This window comes from Bos indicus, chromosome 3 (assembly GCF_029378745.1).
Source record: "Bos indicus isolate NIAB-ARS_2022 breed Sahiwal x Tharparkar chromosome 3, NIAB-ARS_B.indTharparkar_mat_pri_1.0, whole genome shotgun sequence".
Classification (NCBI taxonomy): Eukaryota; Metazoa; Chordata; class Mammalia; order Artiodactyla; family Bovidae; genus Bos; species Bos indicus.
Window position 1 is genome coordinate 110,471,042 of NC_091762.1, and position 21,484 is coordinate 110,492,525.

Here is a 21,484-nt window from a genome sequence, read left to right on the forward strand (position 1 = left end):
TAAAGTAATTAAAGCGTGTAGTACAGTGCTATGAACATAAGTGATACTTTGCTTTCTTTCCTTTCCTGACGGAATCTACCCTGTATACTTTAGAAGGAGAATGTACCTTTTTCCATAGAAAGGGTTTATACTGATAGATTTTTAAAGTATGGTTTCCTTCTAGAGATTATTTCACCAGTCTTTTACCTCTTGCCAGGATAAAATGCCAAAAAGGCTAAATTTCAAAAAGTAGCCCTTTTGTTTCTGTCTTTTTTCCTTTGGTTCTTTGTTGATATTGTTCCTTTTAGAGTATGGAAGTGAGAATGACTTCTGCGTATGCTGCTGTTCTGGGCAATGACCGAAAGACTTCTGTTATAGAAACCACTGTCTGGTTCTATAATCAGTCTTTTGATCCTATAATTACCAAGATTACTATTGCTTTCCAAAAGGAGTTGGTGGCCATGATCTTGAGAATCAAATAATTACTGTATTTAGCAATTTCAGTGACATCAACTTTGGGGTTTTTGTTGTCTTGCAGTGATGGTTGATGATTGCATAATTATAGCAGTGGAAATTGCATTTGACAGAAAGCTGACCTAAATACTTTTTACCCAGATGATGCTTTGCTGGGACAGCTAGCTATTTCAGGTCAACATTTTATGTAAGATTATTCGAATTAAATAAGTACCTGATTTAGCATCATCAGAGTAGGAAAATCACATTTTTTGAAGTGAACCTACTGCATACCAGACCCCAGGTTATAGACACTATGTATTTAATTTAATCTTTATGATAACCCTAAAACAGATTTCTTTTTGTAATTAGGAAATTGAGGCCCAGGGAAGCAAAATGACTTGACCAAGGTCACACAGCAAGAGCACAGCAGAGCCAGGAATCTAAATGCAGGTTTTTCCACTCTAGAGCTTATGCTCTTTTTCTTCTACTTTGCTGCCTTCCAACCACAGGTGATCTTTTAGAGGACCAAAGCCAGCTTTTTTTGCCCTGAACCAGAATGAACAGCTTGTTATTTGAGGGATTCTGATTATAGGGGAGGAAGAAGCTTTTCTGAGTGTTTTTTGTATTTTCCAAGCTAGTTAGTTAAACAGAGTGCTGTGGGTTCATTGGGCTAGTCTTTCGTATCCCTGGTGAGCCTGGTGCTTAAAAACAACACCCTAAGGAACACATTGAGTATAAAGGTAAAGAGGTACTTGGTAGGAGTGGCTCTGATGGGAATTAGATTGTACCAGTTCCATTTTAGAAAAGTTTGGAGCTTTTACCATGAAAGAACCAAGATCCATGTGTGTTCAAACTGAACGAACATGCAGGCAATACATGACAGTCAGATTTGTTGTGTGTTTTAATTTATCAGAGCTCTTCTAGATCAATTTTTTAAAAAGCACAATGTCCTAATAGCAAAAGTGAATAATAGACATAAACAGAGTATCATAAATAAGAAATTAAAATGATTTATCACATTAAAAAATGTTCATTCTCATTACTGACCAAAGAGCTGCGAAGTAAAATGAGAAATCCTTTTTAACCTATCATGTTGATGAAGATCAAAGTAGAAATATCTAGTGCTGCCAAGGGGTGATGTGGTTGCTCTCCTGTTGTGCTGGAGAGTTTGAATAGAGACCTTTTTGGCATAAATCAGGATCCTAAAAAAGTTCATGTTCTTTGACTTAGTAATTCCCCTTTTAGGAATTTACCTCAAGGACATATTTAAATGGTTGTGAATGAGAGCATTCATCCACACTCATTTATTCTGTGTTGGAAAACATTACTGCTACCTGCCCCACAATGGGAGTATGGTGAAATTATGGCCTGTCCACATGGTGAAATAATTATCTGACTTAAAAATCCACATTTTAAAAGAACGAGTACATGGAAAATGCTCCTGATGTTAAGCATGAAAAAACATGATACACAATTGTATAATCATGTTCAAAATTGGTGTCAGTTTTGTGAAAAAAAAGATATTTTTGTATAACAGAAAGTCTGAAGTGAGATATATATATATATATTTGAGTAGTGGAATTATTATCTCTCTCTTTTTTTTTTTCAGTGTAAACCCTAGCTTTATTGGTCCAATTTTTCACAGTGAAGCCTCAAAGAACCAAAGGGCCAGCTAATGGTGAGGGAGAGTAGTGTCCTGAGCCTTGCAGAGTCAAGGGTTTGCAGGATACCCTCAGCCCAACACATGTTCGCTGCCCTGGCACCTGGGAGAAAAGAGGGATGTGGCTCTCTGCAGGAGAGGTGGGGGTGTGGATACAGGGTCATGTAGTACAAGGCCCAGGGTCTGTTCTCCACAGTGGGCGATAGAAGGATCACATAAAGTTCTTTATTACAGACCTATGAAAAATGAGAGAATTATATATTTTATTTTCACTTGTTTGGGTTTCTTTTTCCTTCTTTGTCTTTTCACAAAACAGCAGCAGGAAAGGAAAATGCAGGAGGCAAATGAGCCAGACACCAGTGTTCAGATCAGAAGGGAACAGGGAGACAGGACTAAACCGTTATTGCAGGCTGGCCCCAGGGCTCTGTCCCAGCATCCTTAGCGCAGGGCCAAAAGCCCTGGAGGGAGCAGACAGAGGTGGGGTTAGGAGGCAGGGGGGAGACGACTCTTTCAGCTGGGCAGCAGCCCTGTCCCTCAGGTGGCCACCCTGGCCTCCTTGTTTGGAGGCTTAGTCTCCAAAGCTTGGGGCTGGACAGAGGGAGGAGGTGGGAAGGGCCAGCAAAGAAAGGCTGTGAGTTTTATCAGGGTTCCCCTGGGACCATGGGGCCCAGGTGGGCAGGGGCAGTCAGGATGCTTCCTGCTTGTCAGCCGGTCAGCTTCTTCAGGAAGGTCTCCAGCTCGTCCTCATCATTTGATGTCCACGAACTTGTCCACCACATCCCCGTTCTTCCTGGCCAGCACAGTGGGCACGGTGTCAGCCCACCGTGTTAGCCTACCCTACAGTGAGGTCTGTGTGGTCATCAGTATCCACCTAGGCCATCACCTCCTTCCCCTGCTGCTTGGTCACCATTTTCTCTAATCTTGGCCCCCGGATCTTGCAGGGACCACAACACGGTGCATGGAAATCCACAACCACTGGTGTCTCCGTGTTGACAACTTGGTCTTGAAAGTCAGGTTCATCCTGGATGTTAGAGTTTGTACAGACACTGGTGGTGTCTATCGACCAGGAGTAGCCGGGTGTTACTGTCAGGTTACTAGGACTGTACTTTTGGGGTCTACAGTGCCCTGGAGGCGAGGGCTGCCCACCCACCCTCAGTGGGCTTCCCGGAGATGACAGAGGTCAGGAACCTCCATAGGAGAAGCTGCTGAGCCATCTCCTTGCAGCGAGAGTGAAGGGATGCACAGCATAGCCCTCCCCACTGGTTATTACTCTTTATATTGATTCTTTTCTGTGTTTTCCAGGGTACATGTTAACTCTTTTTATAAGGCGGGGGTAGACCCTATTTGAAAAAGCAACAATAAAACAATAGGAGCAAAGTCCTGTTGTTGGTAGCCTGAATCAGTATTTATCTGCTTATGAATTTGTTTGGTTTTTACTTGATAAAATACATGCCTGATGGTTTGTTGTTGTCTTTAGTTCATGGATTATAGAAATTATTCTTGAAAAACTAACCAAAAGAAAGCAGCTCTGCAGTTACTCATCCCTGTTCCTGTTTATCACTTAGCAGTTTTTCGTCTCTGGGAGAACCCCAGGTGTACATTGACTTATGTATAATGGGCTACTTTTTTGTTTCATTTTTGGGTTCAGTGCCAGAACCCACTGCTAGGAAGCAGTGATAACACTTCGATAAAAGATGCTCTGTGTTTTCCTCATGAGCCATTGAATCACTATTTTTATAATGTTATTGTTAAATGGCTTAAAATAGCATTTTGGACGAGGGGATTATCAATATCTGGAGACAAATGTGAAGTGACCCCAAGAATTTGGAAAGTCCTGCGATCGGTTGTCAGCTTCTTGAGAGCTGAGATTTTGCCTTTATTGCTTATGTCAACTATTCCTAGCAAGTACCAAGGGCTTGGCATATAGTAGATGCACCATAAAAATATTTGTTGACTGAATAATAAATTAGCAATAAGGGAATTGTCCCTTGAAAATTAAACATTAAAATCATTAAACATTAAAATCAAAGTCTATCATTGGAGAGTGAAAGTTTAGAATGAACACAATCAGAGCAGAGATATGGGAAGACATTTTAAGGAGACGTAATGCCTTTGAGAACAGCATGATCTGATTAAGATATTGATAAATAGTGTGAGTGAGTGATAGTTGCTTAGTTGTGTCTGACTCTTTGCAACGCCATGGACTATAACCTGCCAGGCTCTTTTGTGTGGAATTGTCCAAGCAAGAACACTGGAGTTGGTTGCCATTTCCTTCTCCAGGGGATCTTTCCCACACAGGGATCGAACATGGGTCTCCTGCATTGCAGGCAGAGTCTTTACCATCTGAGTCACCATTCTTTACCATCTGAGCTAAGCCTACTATTAAGAGACATTTCTAAATATAAAGACAGGTCAACTTAAAAAGTATCAGCAGATGCATACTTGACTTTATCTTATAATCTATAGGCAATACATTAGAGTTTGTAATGAATCCATACACCTTTTCCAAAGGAATACCTGAGACAGAAGTAGTGGTACAGTTATAAATGACAGTCATCAATCAGATGAAATAATTTAACTGAAGCTTATCTCTCTCAAAGAGATGGGAACTGGCCAAGTGGTCAGAATAGAAATACAATGTGCTTTTAACTTTGTGTGAAAAATAATGTTCAGTTTCATGTTGCTGTTTTTGCCAAATAAATCTTCTACTTCACATTACTGCCCAAATGCTTTATTAAAACTCTGCTTCTGGCCTTTGTTTTGGAATCTGTTACTTTTGTTGCCACCTCCTGATTGCTGTCCTCTGAAGCTTCTATTTTCCCCTTGTCCCCTGACACCTCGGTTGCCCTCGAGATGTTCCCTGAAGCCTCTGTTGCCTTCTCATTGTCCTTGGAAGTTGCAGTATCCTTCCCTTGGTGCTTCTAGCTCTGGTTGCTCCGTGGCCACCGGAAACGGCCAGTGTCATGAGTCTTGCCACTCTTCTGTACTTCTGTTACTGGTGCAGTAGGCATATCAAAGCAAACACCCTGCTTTCCTTTGAGAAGGACCATTCCCTTCACTTTGAAATCAGTATCCTCACCCAGTTGCTCTTTAAGTTCTTTCCAAGCATACCTAATGTTTGGCATTTCAATTCACAAACATGTTAACCTTTTAACATATATAATAACAATTCAAAAATATGTTAACATTTAAAGGGCCAGAACCAGCCTTGGAAAGCTAAACCAAGACGAGTCATTGAGGCTAATGTACACCTGAAGCTAACAATTGGCTGTGAAAATGTTTACTATGGTTCCCTTGCTTCTGGGAAATAGACTACAGAGTTAGTAAGTATTTAGAGTACAGAGAAAAAAGATTCAATTCAGAACCAGTTTTTTAGAACTTACTAGGATTATGGTCCTGGATGAAGCACGAGGTTAATAAAGATGAGTATGATGTGGTTCTTGCCCTGGAAGAACTCCTCATTTAACGAGGGAGATAGATGTGTAAATACTATGATGTGGTGAGTGAAAAGATGGAGGGGTGCAGTGCCCAGAGTTCTGCTGCAACCAGAGACGCGTTCAGCTTAGAGAAGAATGGGGAGGACTAAAGCATTCTCTCCAGGGAAGCTGATGCCTGACAGAATGCTGAAGGTTGAATTTGAAGGCGATTCCCAGGCAATGGGATTGAAAGAGCAAAAGCACAAAATTATGAAACAGCTTGGTAAATAAAGGAAACTCTCTATGCAGATTAGTGCTGCTGAAATAAAAAGAGCAAAGCTGGAATGGTGACTTCTGAAGAGGTAGATGGTGGCCAGGTAATGAAGGATCTTATATACCATAGAAAGCAGCTTTGATTTTAATTGTTTAAGGCAGGTGGTCTACAAATTTTCCTGATTATGCACTCATATCCATAAAAAAGTTGAGGATGTGCTCCAATTTTTGTTTATACATTATAAACAAGCACCATTGTGCTAAAGTCTTATGTTTATAAGAGATTCCAAAAGCAAAACCTTAATAAGATCAACTAAAAACAAGTATTAATAGCTTTAATATTTTCTTTTCATAACTCCATAATTTGTCTTGTGTACCTCTGGTAAGCAAAAACCCTACTTTGGAGAACATTGCCTTAGAAAATTGGGAGCTATTAAAACTTTGAGCAGAAGAGTGATACTGGTACATTCCTGGAACATTTTTGCTAAAATATAGAAAATGGTAATGGTGCGGATGGGAGAAAGATGGCAAGGGGAGGGAGATGAGGGCCAGAGGTAAGGATATCTGTTAGGAAGCTAATAAAATAGTCCAGGAGAAAACTGTCTGTCTTCAAGGAACCTCTCTCTCACTGAAAAGAGCAGTTTTACTCAATATAAATCAGTAGATACTGGGCTAAATAGGTAAAATTTAGGAGTTCTGTAATGAGAGATTAGAGGTATTTTTTAACTGAGGTATAATACCATTATTTAATTACAGAACATTTTATCTCCTAAAAGAAGCCTCATACCTGTTAGCAGTCATTCCCTGTTTCTCCCTTCCTTAGCTTCTGGAAGCCACTAATCTACGTTCTGACTCTAGGAGTTTGCCTTTTCTGGACATTTAATATAATTGGATTCATACAGTAAGTGGCCTTTTATGTCTAGCTTCTTTCACTTAGGGCCATGTTTTCAAGATTCATGTTGTAACATGTTTCGGTACCACTTTCCTTTTCATGGCTGAATAATATTTCAGGTATAGATTTTGTTTTATATAGTAGAGTTGCTGAATCATATGGTAACTGTTTAACTTTTTTTGTTTACTACGGCAGCTGCATCGTTTTACATTTCCACCAGCAGCGTATGAGGGTTCCAGAACGTTCCTCCATGTCCTCACCAACACTTGTTATTCTCTGTTTTTTTGTTTGTCGTAGGGGAGGTTGTAGAAGGTGAGAAAAATCAGGGGAGGCTTTGTGAAGGAAATGGAACTTGGCTTGGGCCTAATACGTATCCGGTTTGCCAACAGACAGACCGACGCAGTAGCAAACAAGGGCTAGTCAAACAACCAGATGGGTGCAGATCATTTATTTGTTTTATTTTTTTATGACTGCTTATTCATTTCACAAATATTTATTGAGCCAAGCATTGTTCTTTGTGAGGGATCTCTGGCCGGGTTCCTGGCTTCGTCTTTCCCAGCCAGGGAAGCTTTCTGAGCAAGCACACCACATTTATTGTCTCTGTTTTCCCGCCTCTGTCCTCTTCTGAACCAGTGAGGTCTGGCTTCTGCCTAAAGCCTGGCCTTTACCGAGCTAACCATGGCCTAGTCCCTAGTTTGACACCGTTACTTTTTACTCAACGCCCCTGCTGCGTTTGGCACCTTTGGCTGCTTTCTGGATGCCCTCTCCTCAGTTGCCTTTAGTTACAACCATGCTTTTCTTTGTTCTCCTTTCAGCTGATGGATCACACTTTCTAATTATTCTTCCCTCAGTCTCTTCTCAGCTTGTCCCTTAAATGTTTTGCTCTTCAGAGTTCTGTTTCTACTCTTTCTTGTGTGCCCACCCTGGACAATCTCATTTTTTCCCTTAGTTGTAACCTGTATGCTCACTGCTCCCAAATCTATATGTGTTCATTCCCTTCTCTGCTGGATCGCAGACCATGTAGCCACCTGTACGTCACATATCTCCAACTTAATGTATCAAGACTGAACTCATCATCTTTTACCCCACTTCCTCCTTTATTCCCTGTAGCAGTACAAAGACCGTGTATGCCATGAGGCTCCTCTGTCTGAGATTTTCCTGGCAAGAATGCTGGAGTTGATTGCCATTTCCTCCTCCAGGGTATCTTCCCCACCCAGGGATCAAATCCATGTCTCTTGCATCTCCTGCCTTGCAGGTGGATTCTTTACCACTGAGCCACCAGGGAAGCCCCCAGTGCAAAGACCATCTCAACTCATTCTCTGAGGTATATAAGTCCCTGAGTCATTCTATACTCCCTTTTCTCCTCCACTTTCAACTCGCTATTTGCAGAGTGCCATCTCATGTTTCCACATAGAGTGCTCTATTTCTCTGCCTGTGCCGTTACCATTCTGCCCGATGTGTTCTGATTCAGGTAAACATAAACTCCTCTCTGGTGCTTTCCCTGAAGCCTCTGATTTGAACTTTTTCTTTAATCTTCTCATATTATCTATACATTGCTTTGTTATTATGCCATATTGCACTGTGTGGTTTTAGGCTTTGAGAGGAGAGGTTCAGTGTAGGTCTTGCCCTTGAATGTGGTTCTTACTCCTAAAGGCCTTTCTAGTGCCTGCTGATATGTGTTGTTAGTGTGATTTCTTCACTTTGGCAGAGCTGGAGTTCTAGAATGCTTCTTATTCCTACCCTAACACTGCTTGACTTCTAGTGTTTCTATTTCCTTCTCATCGCTGTAGCATTTAGTATATCCAAACCTTTGTGAGCCTTTATGTCCCAGCCCTCAGCCTTTTGGGATTTCCCTGTTTTCACAGCTCCTTGTCCAGTGTCCCGCCACTCAGGTTCTAGCCACACTCAGAGCTTTGCCACTTGGCCTTGATGTTACTCTGTACTGTTTGGGTCCCAGGTTTCTGTGCTGTGGATGAGAAACTGTTCCTTAAAAGAGAACTGGGCAACTTTGGGGCTCACTTCAAGTTTCCCTTCTCCCAGGGATTGTAACCTTACACTCTTATCTCCTGATGGAAAGCAGTTGTCTTAAGTATTCTGTCCAGTTTTATAGTTATTTGTATAGATGATGAGTCTTGTACCAGCATACTCCGTCATAGCTGGGAGCGAAAGTCTACTATACTTACTTATGTGTCTACTTCATGAAGTTGTCTTACTTATAATTACTTACTTGACATATAGCATGTAGTGAGTGAGTGAGTGAAGTCACTCAGTCGTGTCCGACTCTTTGCGACCCCATAGACTATAGCCTACCAGGCTCCTCCGTCCATGGGATTTTCCAGGCAAGAGTACTGGAGTGGGTTGCCATTTCCTTCTCCAATAGCATGTAGTAGGTAGCAATAAAGGTTTGTTGGGTTAACCTAAAGATAATGTTTGAGATAGGACCACTTTGGAATATATACGTTAAGGAGAATCAATCTTTCCTATGCTGTTTTTTCAGTCTTGGTCCATTAAGTGGACACTTCACTTCCCAGGAAGATTATTTTTGTTCTTTTTCCCCCAACCCCTTCTGATTCTCTCCAGGAATGGAAAAGTGATTTTTCTGATTAGTGATACTGGAAAAGAATTCTGTGGTAGGGAATGGCTAATCTTGAGAATTTCCATGTGTTCTCTCCCTGCCATGCTCTAACTGGTGTGCCCATGGCAGGGCAGCCTATGTTTGTCCAGTTGATAAGTTTTAATTCAGTATAGGAAATTATTAGGAAATGCATTTGTGATTGTACATCTAAGCTATGTTTTCCAAGCACCTTATCCCTTATAAAGATATTTTGGTCTCCATGTACCTCTAACTGCCATGTTTTATTTTTTCAATTAGTCCTAAACTCTGGGTGGGAGAGATTAATTCTGACCCTCACCCCCACAGAGGCTGCGGATGGGACTCGGGCAGCGTCTGGCTTAGCGAGAGGCCTTCCCCCGCCGGCTGGCTGCGTCCCCATTTTGCCCTCATACCTGCTTGCATTTGCCCTTGGCGGACGGAAGGCACCTGAGCTCACTTCCTCCTCTGCCCCCACGTGTTCGTTGCACTGTGCTTTGAGAGCTGTAGCCCCTGGTGTGCCAGGCAGACCAAGTGGTATCTTTTTCCTTTAAGAGAATGATATATTTCTCTTTTTTATATTAGAGAAAAGCATTTTCAGGAAACTTTTTAGGTGGCATTATATCGCTGCTCTTCTTGTATCTACTGGGCACCTAATTTAAGGTGAATGACTAAGGGACTATATACCTCATAGCAGTGAGCCTTCAGCAGCAACTTTTTCCTGCCAAACTGTCCTATATTCTTAACTACATTGCAGTACAGGAAGGTAATAAATTATTAATCCTAAATCTGTCTCCTCAGATTGTGATAATGACTTGAGTACACGACAGCTGGGGGAAGGTAGGGTTTTCTGGCTGTTAACATAAACCATACAAGCTCTTTGATTCTAAAATTCATCTAGCATTGAACAAGGCTGTGGCGTCTTCTTACATCACAATTTAATTGACCTAAGTAAGACCAGTCAGAAATATCTTAAGTTAGCCTCTCTCCCCATGAAATGAAGTAATTGTCTCTTGCTTAAATACTCTCCAGTAAAAGATAATCATCTTTTTTGTCTTTTTACCCTTTTATTTTGTATTGGGGTATAGCCATTTAACAATGCTGTGAGAGTTTCAGGTGAACGAAAGATAATCATCTTAAGTCCTTCTCTCTCACTGGGAAAACTGTAATTCTGGTGGGTTCTATTTGCGTTTTATGCAGACACAAACTTATTTCCTAACTTGTGTGACAAAGAGGGTTAAGAAAGTAGTGTAATTATGCAGTAAATCCAATTCAATTTAAAAACTGTTCTAAATTGACTCTCCTAGAAATTCCTCAGGGAGAAAATAGTAAAATAGTGGAGGAATTTATAAAAACAGGATAACAAATACAGGACCAAAATATGGTCTTTTGGCTTATTTTGGAGGTTGTATTAAAGTCCTACTAATTGGAACAGCTTGCAATTCAAGGCATTGTGTGGAATGAGCAGAAATGTGATCAAGACTGTGTGTGTGGTTACTCTTTGCACATCTATGCTTCGGTGAGTAGTGTTAACTAAAAAAGATGCACAGTTTGAGAGTTGTGAATTGTTTTATTTGGGGCAAAATGAAGACTGCAGCCTGGGAGGAAGCACCTCAGATAGGTCTGAGAGATTGCTCCAAAGAGGCATTGAGGGGAGAATCAATAATATATAAGATTTTGGTGAAGTGGGAGTTCAATGCAATCATGCACTTAATTTACAAAAGGTTTTCTGCTGCTCAGGAGGAGCTTATGTCACCATGAAGGGTGCTTTTCTAGATATGAAGAGATGGAAGGATTGGGATCATAAATCAGTTCCGGAAAATATCTAATTATCTAAAGACCTGTTCCACCAGTTTTTCCCTGGAGCAGAGTGCTTCAGTCTCTACCCTGAATTCCTCTCAGGGGTTGCTGAAAGTCAACTGCTACAACAGCAACAGGATTCATTCTCCACAGAGGTAGATGGCACATGCCGCTGTTCAGTCTCTGGCACATGCTCTTGGCAAGTGCCAGTTGTGGTTGACAGTAGTACTGAAGGGTTTGGGTTGAAATGCCCAGCTCTTGGTTTGAGGGCCTACCTTTTGAACTTTCTTTCTGATCCTCCATCCAGGAACTGCCTTGAGAAAAGTCAGCCCATATTGTTAAGATCTTTTAGCCACTTTTGATTCCAGATAGTGCTGGATATGTTTTAGAGAGAAGTTATAAGAATTGGTCTTGACCACCTACCTAGTTCATCAGCTGAGCAAGAAACAGGAGGCAGAGTGGTCAAGACCCTGGAGCATGGACTTGGGAGTCAGACAAGCCTGAATCTGAACCCTGCTTCTATTATATACGGGGTGGTATTACTGAAATTCATCTTTCATCAGGTTCTTCATCTACAAAACAAGAATGACAGTACCTCTGATACGGTTGTTATGAAGATTAACTGAAATGTTTATGCAAAGTGCTTAGCCTTCTCCGAGGTACATAAATAACAATTTAGCAAATGTTAGTCATTATGATATAATGACATAAAAAACCCTGACTAGTTGGATTCTTGTCTCATCCCGAGACGACCCAGTCGGCAGTGGATTTGAGGTCTCTGTTGGCTTCTTAAACCTCTAGTGGGACATCAGTCCCCACATTTTTTGAAGTATGCTGTAGGCAGCTGGCCTTTCTGCATTGTCAGGAAAAGTAGGCCTCCATTCAGGTCTGAGGTTGGTTGAAGCCCATGACAAAGTGAACTCCGTTTGTATTTCCTGTAACATACCCCTGAGGAGCAAGACTGGCTACTTGTTTGGTCCTTCAGTCAGGGATCCTTCTCCTCTGGAAGAGGGCTCTGCTCTGCTGGCCCTCAGCCCTGGTTCACTTCCCCCAACACTGATGATCTGCCCATGTTTGGCAGACTCTTGTCCTAGGCCAGGTTGGTTCTTATAGTCAGGGCAGTGTTTTGCCTGGGGCTACTCCAATAGCATTTTTGGATTTTATGTCAGAAGTAGCTTGCAGAGTTAGTTCCTTCCTTCAAAACGTATTTATTGGGTGCCTGCCATCCTAGACATTAGAAATGCAGTGGTGAGGAAGGCAGACATGGTCTCTACCCTCTTGGAGTTTGCAGCCTAGTGATTCCTTGGCCATTACTAGGGAAAAGAAATTCTCTTCGACAGGGGTGATGTTACTGCTGTCAAGGTTCCCTTCAAAGAGGCAGAGGTCTCCCTAGGGTCTCAAGGTAATTCAATGACAAGAGAGAACCAGTTTTACTTGCAGAATCCTAAGAGACTAGAGAATGTGATGTCTCAGGCTGGTCTTAGTAGAGGAACCTTCTGCTGAGAATTATGTAGGTGAAGCCCCTATCTATTAATACAGTATATCCAGCTTTCCTTTCAACCCAGCCCACTCTCTCCACCATTAATAACCAACATCCCTGAATAAGCAGTGAGGGTAGTTATCTGGAGATTAGGAAAAAGTGTGACAGCTGCAGCCCTTGCTCCAATTTGGAAGTGTATGTGTGTCTTCTGGTGATGTCATGGGTATTAGATATACCCAGCCAGTCAGCTCTTGAAAATCCTTTTTGCATCAGGTCTGTTACTAGGCTATCAGGTGAACAGTCCCTGTGCAAGGGAAGCACCACATTTTATTAATCCTAAACTTGTCTGGTCAGTCACAAAAGAAAACTATAAAATACCCAGGGATGATAAGAAATTATGAATGTCCCTGAATAATGAATTAACAGGCCTTGTTCTAGCAGAAACAGAAGCAGAGAGGAATGCTGGCCAAGGCCTATCCAACTCCACCAGCTGCAGACTCTGCCCCTAAAGATGGATGCCTAATGTGGCTCATCCCATTTCCTATTTTAACACTCTCCTGGCAAATGACAGGAGTTTAGGAATGCTTTCTTTCTTCCAACTGGCTTAACGTTATACTTTGATTCAGATCCAGCAGCAATTTAAAATAAATGCTTATGGATTCTCTCACTTTTAGGTAATAAGGGGAATTACCAGTCCTGGAAGATGAGGAGCTTATACTGATTGGGTTTTACTTCTGTACTCTAATTTCAGATTTAGGCTTAAAACTTTGAAGGAACAGCCATTCTGCCTATAAAGAAAGAACTCTGTTTCTTCTTCTTTTTTTTTTGATACAATTCAGTGCTTATTGTCCTTAACTGAGGGCAACCTGAGTCAGCTGGAAGCTTATGGAAGTTGGCCTGGTAGAATGAGTGAGTGTTAATCAGAATAAATGAAGCAACCTTGTAGAGAGATGCTGAAGAGCCAGGTTCCACTTCAGAAAGTTGCATCCTGCTGGGTCAGTCTGTGGCTTTTGGCCTGAAGCAAAATAGCCCCGTGCTGAAGCACCACCAAGCTGCTCTTCTGGCCGTGCATTCCCCTTCATCAGTCTCTGTAGCTGCTTGGTTTTTGTTTGATTTCTTTAGCTGTTTCTTTTTTTATTATAAAAGTCATGCATGCTTAATGTAGAAAGTTTAGGAAATTATTATTCCAGATAGAAATAACTACTACCTGTGAACCCCATCGTGAACCTCCAGATGTAGTATCAGGGATACCGCAGAGGAAGTTCTGTCTGTGAGGGCCTTGTTTGCCCTGCCCAGTCCCCACTTACTGGAGGCCCCCGTGGCCCCAGCCACCTCTGGACCTGACGGAGGGAGATTTTCTGCCCTTGTGGAGGCCCCGCCCCAGCCTGACAGAAGCTTCCGGCTCTTCCTTTCCTCCTTGGTTTTCAGAATTGCTCTTAGCTGTGCTCTCCAGAGTATGCTCATAAGCTGCACCCTGACGTTTCTCATGATGCACTTTTCAGATAATGGGGTGAGTTTTCATATTACCTCTTCTGTGAAAGGTTAAAGGGAGGGCTTGATCTCTTAAGTGCAGGTAGGTAGATCTAGAGCAGGCAGATTTGCCCAGGATAGTCATGGCAGAAGGAAAAGTTTTCTGGCCTTTTCATGGAGAGTTTCGCTGACAAGCATACCCTCCTTTCCTTCCCCAAGCTGTTTGATTGAGCTGTTTCGCCCCCACTCTTTCATATTTCATGTGGGGGTTGCTGCCTTGGCAGCATGGCTGCCTCTGTCATTAGGGAGGAAGAGGTAGAAGGGTGAAGGCCCTCCACAAACAGTGTGTTTTCAAGGGTTTTCTGTGTGTCTGTGGGAAGTGTGTGTATGTGAGAGAGAGAGCAAGAGGCCAAGGGGCATTTGGATATCTTTATTGCCTGCCTAGAATTAGTGTCACTTTGAAGCCACAGAGAAATATTGCCATTTTACAGATGAGCATAAGGAAAGGCTATTTCTCTGTGGCTAGGTAGAGTCTGTACTAGATACTTGGGTAGGGAGGAATGTTGACCATTTTGCCCAAATTTTTATTTCTCTCTGTTGAATGTGAGAATTACAATCAACTTGAAAATGGAAGTATAGGAGAAAAATACCTACACACACACACACACACACACACACACACACACGTTTTTATATATATGTATTTATGTGTGTATGTATGAAGGTATCATAAAAATGAAGTTATTGAGAGCCACACATCTGCAGTAAATAAAAACTAAACAATACCAAACAATATCTGAATGTCAGTACTACATAATGTTACTGACTAACTAGATTACACTGTTCTAATATACTTTTCTAATATTTGTGATGTTTGGTGCTTTATGTATACTGTTATACGCTTACTGCATTTTTAATACTTCTCTGCTGCTGCTGCTGCTAAGTCGCTTCAGTTGTGTCTGACTCTGTGTGACCTCATAGACTGCCTTCTACCAGGCTCTTCTGTCCCTGGGATTCTCCAGGCAAGAACACTGAAGTGGGTTGCCATTTCCTTCTCCAATGCATGAAAGTGAAAAGTGAAAGTGAAGTCGCTCAGTCGCGTCTGACTCTTAGCGACCTCATGAACTGCAGCCTACCAGGCTCTTCCATCCATGGGATTTTCCAGGCAAGAGTACTGGAGTGGGGTGCCATTGCCTTCTCCGAATACTTCTCTAGGATGCTTAATTCAAATAATTAATGATCATTAATATCTAGATGGTAAGTATATACTATAGATACATATAATTCATGTCAACAAGCACTGTCCCTGGCTAAATAAAACCCACTTGCCTGCCATTGGAGTGTTCACACTATGGAGGCGAAGATAGATGTAGAGACATAAAAAAGCATGGTAAATTCCAGGCTGTGTTGTGGGAGCACAATGAGTGGCGCAGGGAAGAGCTGAACCCTGCTCTATAGCGGGCTGGTGAGAGAAGTGATACTCTAACCCCTTTTAACTTCTCTCAGATTCATTTGACGTGGCTTTTCCCCTACAGAGCTCCTTCACTTCTCTGTTGCAGAGGGAAAGGTAAAGGGAAGAATATGTACAGCTCTGTAAAGTCTAGAGAAGAAGAGCCCTAGGAAGATTATTTTTATTTCTGTACAGATACAGATAAGCTTTGGTTTAATTTAAATAAACTGGCTCTTAAAAATTCTAAGAATACTAACTACTCATACAGTTTTGCTTTCATTTACACACCGATGAGAAAGCATCTGTAGCTTTGCATTTTATTTGCTATAAGCAAAAAGTGGTTTGAGATATTTAAGAATCTGAAACTTGGTAGTATTGAGTCCTCGCATGTCCCAGTTCAGCCCACTGCAGTTTTTTTTTTTTTTTTTTAAATGAGACTTACATAATACTCCAAAAGGAGAGATTTTTTTAATAGATAAATTGACATGAAATTTTCCTCTATTGGCCATATCTGCTGAAGTAACACTACATGGTTTACTATATTATTTTCTTATTTCTTCTCACGCTTACTGCTGTTTTATTTAATTTACATATCTCTGCTGCAGCCCTCTAAATGACCTTCTCTTTAGAAACAACAAAACCAGCCAGCAAAAAAAGAGAAAAAGGGGAAAAAAAAGCAAAGCAAAGCAAAAAAAAAAAAATCCCAAACCCACCAAAACCAAAAAAAACCTTCCCCTGAAACAAAACAGTGCTCTGATTCAAGGTTCATTGTGTGGGTTTCCAAAGAAGGTTGGTATGATTGTGAATGCAAATAATTTATCAGCCCTGCAGTCAGAGACAGCAATCGGCTGCAGGTTCTTAACGATAACATTTACAAGTGGGCTGTATAGAGAATTGCTTGATTCTTGGCATCATATCCTGCAGCTTTTCTCTTTGGGAAAAAAAGTCTTTCTTCTTAAGACCACTTTTATTCACAGGCCGAAGTTGTCTATTATCATTTGATACCTGTGCTTTTTGAATATGAAGACAGTGTTACACAGAGAGATGTGGGCTCCTTCCCGCTGTGGCTTGGAGGCGTGTTCTCCTTGCTGACAGCGTTCTCCAGAGTCTTTTAGTCATAAGGAAGGTGGTGGGAGAAAAAGCAAAGCAGGAGATTCTGAGTGTGTGATACGCAGCAGTGTAACCCCCAGTCACAGTTTCTCTTAAATACATGGTTTAATCATTTGCCTTCAATCTGCCTTTAAATATTATAAAGCTCCTGATGACTGGCTCTTTTCTAAGCAGGTGACTTTATGGTAGGAGAGCTATTTTCAGCTATACCAGCATTTTGATTCTTACTCTCACTTATGACTTGGTTGTGAAAATGGCTTTCAACTAAATCTTAACAGATACATCTTTTGAAACTTTATAGCAACCTGTCCAATTAATGCAAACTTTTGATTTATTAATAAGTATCAGATAGAAACTAAAAGTGATAGAATTGTGGTGGACTGGTTTCCATTCATCTAGGTGACCAGAACTTCTTTTCATCATTACTCAGGTGAAGGGAAATTGAATGGCTCTAAATGTCATCGGTGATGGATGACTATTTGCCTAGTTGAACTGGGAAGCTATTCTCCACTGATGCTTTGTTCTGAAAGTTCCATGGTGAAAGCCTGTCTTGCCTTTGAGTGAAGTGGAGTGGTCTGAAATAGATAACTCAGGCAACTGGAAATCGGTTGGTCCTTTCATGAGGAAAGATTGCTTTGTGATTTGAAAAGATTTTTCAGTTCGGTGTTAGGCAGGAAAGGCTGTATCCTAGCTGGTTATGTTAGATTCCATTATCTCTTTTTTAATCCATTTGGCTTTGCTTTAGTTTCTCATTTTGCACGTCTCTCGTCATACCTGCCATTCAGTGCTCTCCCCAATTTAATTCAAAAAGCTCTTTCTCATTTCTTAGTGAACTGAGAACTTTGGTTTTCTCTCCTATCCCTCCCTTCTTTTAGCTAAGGAAATGAAATAACATTAAGAGTCTGACTAAAACTTAAGTAATTCCATATTAGAACTGACATCTTTTGACAGATATTGTTAGTTAAGAAAATAACATAATTTTAAAAGTTTACCCAATTTTTAAATACATTTAAAGATTTTTGAATGCCTACTATATGCCAAGCATTTTGCTCTGTCAACAAATACAGAAAACACGCTACAAATACAGAGAATGTTCTGCAAGAGAATACGCTGGTCATAGCAAACAGCCTCTTACAACAACACAAGAGATGACTGTACACCTAGACATCACCAGATGGTCAATACTGAAATCAGATTGTATTCTTTGTAGCCAAAGATAGAGAGGCTCTATACAGTCAGCAGAACAAGACCAGGAGCTGACTGTGGCTCAGATCATGAACTCCTTACTGCAAAATTCAGACTTAAATTGAAGAATATTGGGAAAACCACTAGGCCATTCAGGTATGATCTAAATTAAATCCCTTACAATTATACAGTGGAAGTGACAAATAGATTCAAGGGATTAGATCTGATAGAATGCCTGAAGAACTGTGGACAGAGGTTCGTAACGTACAGGAGGTGGTGATCAAAACCGTCCCCAAGAAAAAGAAATGCAAAAAGGCAAATGGTTGTCTGAGTAGGCCTTAAAAATAGCTCAGAAAAAAGAGAAGTTAAAGGAGAAAAGGAAAGATATATGCATCTGAATGCAGAGTTCCAGAGAATAGCAAGGAGAGAGAAGAAAGCCTTTTTAAGTGAACAATACAAAGAAATGTAGGAAAACAATAGAATGGGAAAGGCTAGAGATCTCTTCAGGAAAATTAGAGATACAAAGGGAACATTTTATGCAAAGATGGGTACAATAAAGGACAGAAACGGTATGGACCTAACAGAAGCAGAAGATATTAAGAAGAGGCGGTAAGAATACACAGAAGAACTATACAAAAAAGATATTGATGACCCAGATAACCATGATGGTGTGATCACTCACCTAGAGCCAGGCATCATGGAGTATGAAGTCAAATGGGCCTCAGGAAGCATCACGAACAAGCTAGTGGAGGTGATGGAATTCCAGCTGAGCTGTTTCAAATCCTAAAAGATGCCGTTAAAGTTCTGCACTCAACATGCCAGCAAATTTGAAAAACTCAGCAGTGATCACAGGACTGGAAAGGTCAGTTTTCATTGCAATCCCAAAGAAAGGCAATGCTAAATAAAGAATGCTCAAACTACCGCACAATTGCACTCATCTCACACGCTAGTAAAGTAGTGCTCAAAATCCTTCAAGCTAGGCTTCAACAGTATGTGAACAGAGAGCTTCCAGATGTACAAGCTGGATTTAGAAAAGGCGGAATAACCAGAGATCAAAATGCCAACATCCTTTGGATCATAGATAAAGCTAGAGAATTACAGAGGAACATCTATTTCTGCTTCATTGATTACAATAAAGCCTTTGACTGTGGATCACAACACACTGTGGAAAATTCTTCAAGAGATGGGAATTACCAGACCACCTTACCGGCCTCCTGAGAAACCTGTATGCAGGTCAAGAAGCAACAATTAGAACTGGACATGGAGCAAGAGCTTGGTTCAAAATTGGGAAAGGAGTACATGTATTGTCACCCTGCTTGTTTAACTTAAATGCAGGGTACGTCATGTGAAATGCCGGACTGGATGAAGCACAAGCTGGAATCAAGATTGCAGGAGGAATATCAATAACTTCAGATATGCAGATGACATCACCCTTATGGCAGAAAGCGAAGAGGAATTAAAGAATCTCTTTATGAAGGTGAAAAATGAGAGCGAAAAAGCTGGCTTAAGAAACTAAGATCATGGCATTCAGTCCCATCACTTCATGGCAAATAGATGGGGAAACAATGGAAACAGTGACAGACTTTATTTTCCTGGGCCCCAAAATCACTGGGGACAGTGACTGCAGCCATGAAATTAAAAGACGCTTGTTCCTTGGAAGAAAAGCTATGACAAACCTAGACAGCATATTAAAAAGCAGACATTATTTGCCTCCAAAGGTCCATATAGTCAAAGCTATGGTTTTTCCAGTAGTCATGTACAGTGTGAGAGCTGGACAATAAAAAAGGCTGAGTGCCAAAGAATTGATGCCTTTGAACTGTGGTTCTGGGGAAGTCTCTTGAGAGTCCCTTGGACTGCAAGGAGATCATACCAGTCAATCCTAAAGGAAATCAGCCCTGAATGTTCATTGGAAGGACTGATGCTGAAGCTGAAACTTCGATACTTTGGCCACCTGATGGGAAGAGCCAGCTCATTGGACAAGACCGTGATGCTAGAAAAGATTGAGGGCAGGAGGAGAAGGGGACGACAGAGGATGAGATGGTGGGATGGCATCATTGACTCAATGGACATCAGTTAGAGTGGACTCCAGGAAGTGGTGAAGGATAGGGGAACCTGGTGTGCTGCTGTCCATGGGATCGCAGAGTCAGACATGACTGAGAGACTGGATAAGAAATACAGAGGTAAAGGTGAAAATCCTAGCTCTTCAAGACGGCAGAATGTTGAGGCGGACAAACGAATATGATCCAGTGAGAGAAATGCAATGGTAGTATGTAGGCTATGCAGAAGACAGAAATCTTCGGTGAAGATTTCTAGGAAGATTTTCTGGAAGAACTGGTGCCTGAGATGAAATGAAGTGTAATAACAAAAAAAGTAATGGCAACTGATCATTACTGAGCTTTAATTACATGCCAGGCATTGAGTTAAGTATTTTACATAGCTTATCTGCTTTTATATCTATTATAGCCATGTTAGCATTTTTGTTTTTTACACATGAAACCAAGAAACTTGACCCAAGTTGACACAGCTAGTAAGTTGACTGGTTTGGTATTAAAACTCAAGCAGTCTTATTTCAGAGACCAAAACCTTAAGAAGAATTGTGGGGTAGGGGTAAGACTATGGATTAGATGGTACAAGGGTATTGATCTTGATATGGGATTTTCTTCTGGTTATAGATTTTTTAACATAATTTTCTGAGGTTTCTGTGTGAACATCCAGCCTCACCTTGGAGACTGGATGTATTTTATTAAGCCAAGATTAAATGAGGGAGATTTTCATAATTCCTTTAGCCTGTAAAGTACAATAATAGGTGGGTTAAAAGAACATCTTTCCTCTCTTTTGCCTGTAAATTTTCCCTCTTCTAAGGAGATGTTATGGTACTGTTTTTCTCCTTAGCAGTTTGCCACAATCTGGTACCTTTGAGGCTTCTTTGTTGACAACCTTATAAAAGAGAATTTACTCTTCTAAGTATTCTTAACTAGAGAAGTGCTGAAAGGCTCGGGTTTTGTGATTGAGTCCTTGGAAGCTTGTTTTTCCTTCTAGCAGACTGTCTAGAGTTAATGTGAACAGTGGCTGAAAGGTAACTGGTGGGCAGCTAACTCCAAGGAGAGTTTGTTTTTGATTAGAATGGTCTTTGGGAAAAATGGAAACGTTCCAGTTAAGGGAAAGGAGTCAGAATATAGACACAAAGCCTATTGATTCTTCTTTAGCAGTAGTTTAGTTCCAGCAAATCACCTAAACCATGACATTTAACAAACTGTGCTCTTAACAAAGCTAGGCACACAGCAAAGGCAATGAATAGTAATTATTTTTCTTTTCTAAGGACTGCTTTGTGAAGCTACTGCTACCTTTCAATCTAACTTGTATGAATTGGAAAAAAGTATTGGCCCTTTTGAAAAGGAAGAGAGAGGGCAATGGTTATTACCCTGGCTTTTTCACAATACCTGATTGCGCCCTTCAAAGGATTCAGTTACCTCCTCTGCCGTGCTTTCTGAATAAGTTAACCCCCTGCAGGAGAGAGCTGGTGTGGAGAGTGACACGGAACCGTTTTTGTGTTTGTTTATTAGTGGGTGTGCAGGTGACAGGCATGCTGACAGTCAAAAGGAAAGTGGGGGCTGCCCCCTGAGGTGGTTTGTTTTGAACAGTTCCTGTGAGTTGTTTTGGGGATTGATAATATGCCTGCTTGTCTCATTTTCACATGGCAGCCATATTGGCTGAGACCTGCTG

At 41.1% G+C, this 21,484-nt stretch overlaps 1 protein-coding gene and 1 pseudogene across 6 annotated transcripts in view; one reads left to right on the top strand and one right to left on the bottom strand.

The window, feature by feature from the left end:
- Window positions 1-21,484, top strand: part of KIAA0319L (KIAA0319 like) — a 97,148-nt gene that overhangs the window by 3,799 nt on the left and 71,865 nt on the right. The gene's annotated exons all lie outside the window — the stretch shown is intronic.
- LOC139182285 (thioredoxin, mitochondrial pseudogene) lies at window positions 2,800-3,309 on the bottom strand (annotated as a pseudogene).